Consider the following 5,894-nt stretch of genomic DNA (forward strand, 5'->3'; position numbering starts at 1 on the left):
CTAATACAATAATATGTAATATATTAATTATTGATGATGATACAATAATATATAATACATTAATTATATCATCTTTCCTAACCTCAAATCTTCTAAATTTTCACTTGCACACCGCGATACATCCTCTCAATCGGTTCGTACACGTTCGCAAAATCCAGTTCGCTCAACTCTCGAGCAACGCCGCAGCAACCCCGTTCGGTAAATGTGCCAAGCGGCAACTAATTATAAATCGATCATTTCCGAGTGATCGACAGCCGGCGGCGAAAGTAACGACGCGTCCCCTACACCATATAGAAGGGAGAGAGTAGGCGGCGGTTGGAACGGGCACGGTTTAATGCGTAAAACTGCATTTAACTCGATTCCCGGCAAAATGGGTTCGCGCTAATAAGATTCATGCAGAACAAAAGCGGCCACGTAAAACAAGTTACGTGACGCAAATGCACGATTCGCCGAGTGGTGGCGCGACCAGAGCAAGCTCGTTCGTTCCCTACAATTTATCCGCGACTGTACCACGCGGAATTTCCTCGCGATCTACACGCAACGATAAATGGCAATTCGACGTAGATCTTTCATCGGTAAATTTTCGTGGTAATTTCATCGTTGATATCGTTCGTACGTTTTTCGGTACAAGGTGTTGCAAAATGTTAGAATCAAGTTAACGCATTGCATTTAGAGATCAAGTGTGTGGAAAGAGGTTATACGAATCTGTGTTTGACAATGTTTCGTTGAGATGCTGGATACTGTATGTTATAGTGTAAAAGGTATGGTAATATTTTCTATATTGTATAACACAGATAATTTTTTTACTTCGAATTTTAAAGTTCGACAAGTCCAATTCATACTAGTGCGTATACCAGCGATTTCTAACCTCTTATCCCACGGCACACAAATTAATTACTAAAATTTTACGGCACATCAAAGAATATATGATATTTTTCTTCGATCTGACAAAAAAAAATATATGTTCTTGATTGATTTACAAAAAAATTTTCAAAATTTCTTTGTATTATTTTTGTCACTTTTGTAACTTGTATTAAAAAATCTTGGACACACCTGTGGATCTGTCACGGCACACCGGCTGAAGATCAGTGGCGTAGACATTCACTTTAGTAAATTGTATTTTCATTCTATCCAACATATTGAATATTCTGCTTGAATTTTTGCTAATCTTTTGTAAGAGTCTGTACATCCTCTCCACGGTGGAAATTATTCGGAGAACGAGCGAGAGGGTATTAAAATATCGGCGCGTTAACCGGGCCTGTTAAATCGTAAAATCGTTTGTCTCCTATGCTAATTCACCGGTTGCTCGGTACTGCATTAACGAATCGGATCATTTGCGTGGACGTTGTTCAAACGACTCCACGCTCGACTCGTTACATTAATGATATTTTATTCGTCCAGCCGCGCCAATGGTGGCTCGTTTGTCGCCGTTCAATTTAGGAATAGCACGTCGCTTTATGCAGCCGCGTCGTTCGATTCTGCGGAGGTAAAAAAACCTTCGAAACCAGTGCCGCGCGATATTCACGTTTGATAATTGTCCACCGGTGAATTGATCAACCGATTATGTAATTGAAACGCTGCGACTCGTAATTGTAATAAGCCATTACACGCGTGTTAATAATTTAAACGAGTGGTAAATGTGACAGTGATGTGCATACTGTGTCAGTGAAATTCTCGTGAAAATTAATTTGGTCGTTCAAGGTCATCGGTGTGTTTATCACATTATAAAGGAGAGAATATGGAATATCTATTTTATTCTTTGACCTAGGGAGTCGAAGAATAGCTGTAAATGAAAAAGCGAACGAATAACTTTAGGGAATTACATCGGAAATGTGCTGCATAAATGTAAATATTAACCTTTGGAACACATATGGGCAGTAGTCTTAGGCCCGCTGGTAATATACGGGCAATTCTCTGCCCGCGGGCAAGATACGGGGCAACCCTTTATCCGCGGGGCAAGATGCGGGCAAGATACGGGCAGTCCTCGGCCCGCGGGCAAGATATGGGCAGTCCTCGGCCCGTGGGCAAGTTACGGAGCAATCCTTTGCCCGCGGGCAAGATATGGGCATTCCTCTGTCCGCGACTTATTTTAGTCCTGCCCGCGACGATTTAATCATTGCAAATTCTTTAAATTCGGCCCTCTAGTATACTAATTACCATCCTTTAGTATTTCAATATACTAGCATTTTATATATGCGTGCATTCATACATAGACATGCCGAAATCCATTTAGTTTGGCCCTTGACTCGGAGATACAACGATAATTTGGCCTCAGAACCAAAAAAGGTTGTCCATGCCTACTTCAGAAGCTTATGGCATCATTCACCTCCCCATAAAACAATTACATTTAATTCTATTATACTTTCCGTATACATTTTCACTTAAACACACTGCTCGATATCTCCACATTCCTAACCTCTAAAATTCCCCATACATCCCTCCTCGATTTATCGATAAATCCACTCACACCTACAAGAACGCGGCATCCGGCACAAAATCTAACCGTACCTTCCGTCACACCCGAGATTTACATCATTCTCAACCATTCAATTTGCCAGGAACTTCTTATCCAGCTCGCAGATCAAAATACCCAAGGATGCTAGCCATGTTCCCTCGTGTTACACTGTACTATAGTACGTCCACACGTGCGTACGCCCTTTGCCCAGTGGTCCGCTATTAGGAGTAAACCGGAAATAGAAGTGGCTGAAGTTTAACTAGCTTCGCAGAGGCGGAATGGTCCTCGTTCTCTTCATCAACTCAAACTGCGGGAATTAGCTTCTGGCCCCCGTCCAGATTACTTCTGTTACGTTCACTTCTCCGCGCCCCCATTTATCTCGTTCGCTCCCTCCACGAACTTCTTCTTCTTCTTCTTCTTAATATGTTAATTATGAAAACGATAAGCGAATGATAATCAGCCGTGGTTATTTCGATCTCAGGGCTTTCCCCTCGTTTTAGTAGCCACCTTCGTGCCAATTTTCCCTGTTATCGCCCGCGACGAAACGAGTCGGAAGAGAGACTGTCGTTGTGCGTTCGTTAGTTACACTAACTGCCGGTAGAGGCGCGATAACAGTCCTGTCTTTTGGGTCGCGCTCTTGATTGAACCCCTTTAACATGGGTTTCTTTGAGAGAGAAATAAGTTCGACGAAGTTACATGCATGTTGAGTGGAAGTGTAGAAATGTTTCATTATAGACGAGTTTTGAAAAATTTAATAGTAATAACTAGACTGCGTATTTTTAAGAATATAATTGAAAAAATGCAGGCCGGCTAGGCAATATGATAAATACTATATTTCGGGTTTCTTCATCTATTTTTGCTTATCGTGTGAATTCAGAGTATTTCTGAACCTTCTGATTTTCCATAAATGCATCAGAATCCTTAGTCTAATAATAACTGATGCATGTAATAATTAAAACTCTGCTCTATCTCCGTCTAATATGCACTCTCGATGCTCTCTCTATATCTCTTACTCTATGACTCTCTCTGTAGCTCTTCTCAGTGACTCTCTCTCACATCTCATTCACTCTGTTTTATTTTTTCTCTATTCCCCCCTTTTTTTTCATACCACGCAGACATTCTCAAATATCAGCACCATAAGTACCCAAAATCTTAGACCCCTCTTTTTGAACCCTCGCATAAAATATGTTCCCTGAGAACGAACCTTTACAAATTTCACCTACTCCTCGAAATTACCAAATACCCTCGCAAAATGGCAGAAACATGTACCAGACCGTCGGAAGAATATTTCGCAAATTCTCTGCCCTCGATAAAAGGGACGCGGAACGTATGAAACTGTTTCGCCATTAGAATTTTCCTCGAAACAGCACAAAGCATCTCCGCGAGGTAGGTTACAATCCATTTCATCCTGACGGGGCTGGAGGATCTCGGTATCAGGTTAGAATCAATTATTTCGAGGCACAAACGTCGTCTAGACTCGTATCGATCCGTCTCGAGTCTCGAACGATACGTCAGCAGATCCTGTACTAATAAACATTCATTAGTCGCCAAACCGATAGGATCCTGAGGATATTGGCAACGTGCACCGGGGGAAGGAAGGGCGCGCGAAACGAGGAGACGTTTGTTGACATAGAAGGGAAAGTTCATTCTCTTTCGGAATGGTCGCCCTTCCCTCCCTCCTGGTGATATATGATGCGAGACGGAACGTTTCAATTAACTCTTCCCCGCGCGCGCGCGCGTCTGTCGGATTCGATAAACCAAATCATTTATATGCATACAATTTTTTTTTTTTCCTCTTTTTTTTACCTCCATTTCATGTTCGTTTGTTCGATGGAGATTTATCGAGTCGAGGGGAGAGATACCGGTGGCATTTTATATACATGTCGCAAACAAATTTCGAGTTCGCGAGTTGAAAAATTAATCGAGGTTATGTCTGCGTTTAAATCGTTTATCGGGGGGGGGGGGGAACTGTCGAAGAACAAAGCTACTATTCTTCGCGTATTTTTCGCGAAAACCACGAGAAGATAATTATTCACGGAACGATACCGGTGCGCGTGGAGTTTTTCAAGAGTGAAGAATTCTAACCTAAAAAATTCGTCGCGCGGAATGGCGCGCACCACACACACGTATGCGTGAAAAAGTGACGCGCGTAAAATGAAACTCCCCTTTATAGGGACTCTAACAATTTAATCTCTCGGTCGATAAAACGGCCACCGACGAAAATTGTCGCATGGAGATTTCAAACGCGGCGGAAAATCGAGGGGGAGAATTTCGGACGTACAGCTAGGAAAATCGATAATGTACAGCCCCCTTTTCACGTGGCTTCAAATCGGTGTGCCACTCTTTGCAAAACCGGCTAATAAGTTTCCCCGTATAATGAACAAGGAAACCGCCGAGCGATAAATCCTAACCAAATGAACTCTCTCTCCCTATCTCTCTCTCTCCTTATCTCTCCCTCCCTCCCCCCTCTCCCCTCTCTCCCCCTCTCCCTCTCCCCCTCCCCCTCTCTCTCTCTGCCTGCCGCGATTCTATCTCGAAAGGATGTGTGGAAAAATACAAAGCGGAGGGGGAGTACGTGTAGTTGGCAACGTCTCGGCGCGTCGTTGGCTGTAGAGCAGCAATTGCTCGGCATCGGGGTATTATTATTTGCGCCGGACGCCACGAATCGCGCCGCCGGTTGCCCGTTGTCGGGAGATTACGCAATCGCGCGTAACCAAAGGACGAGAAATTCGCCGCTCTGTGTTTACGTTGATTCGTGGGAGGCAGAGAGGAGGTAAACAGATTTGAAACGTCATTTTATCAGGAGGGAAAATTATTCGCGGTTGAAGGAAGAGAGGGTATCGCCGAGGCAAGGTTAGTTGAAGCTGAAACGAGATACGCGGTTGATTTTATTGTGAACGGGGCTTTGCGGGAGCCTAGACTACTCTGTGAACGGTTCGAGATTACTGGTTGTCAGTTTCTCTCGGGTTGCCGGAGATCACAGGCGGAAAGAGGAATCGACACAATGCATCTCTGTGGATTAATACCGAAGTCGCGCGCCGAGTCGTCTCGAAGGAGATGAATAAGCGAGGAGGAACGAGACGATGTTTAACGCGATGTTTGGAGAATTGAATGTTCGTGGAATTGTTTCACGGCGGTGATTCGGGATGGAAAATATAGAACATTAAATGTAGCGTGGAAAAATATGATATTGACGCATTTGTGGGAAATTTGAAGGCAGGAAAATAGACAGAATGCGCGTAGTTAGCGAGAATATTTAAATAAACCTAAAATATGATATTTTTATTGTGATATTTAGTGAATAAAACAATCGCCCAACTAGCTTCCATTTTTTTCAATTATATTTACGAAAATATGAATTTGTATGGAAATCAGCAGTCTGTTTATGAGAATTGTGATTTGTGGACAGTGAATTGCGTTACTTTTTTGTATCAGAGGC

Source organism: Habropoda laboriosa, unplaced genomic scaffold (genome assembly GCF_001263275.1).
Source record: "Habropoda laboriosa isolate 0110345459 unplaced genomic scaffold, ASM126327v1 scaffold40, whole genome shotgun sequence".
NCBI classification, from domain to species: Eukaryota; Metazoa; Arthropoda; class Insecta; order Hymenoptera; family Apidae; genus Habropoda; species Habropoda laboriosa.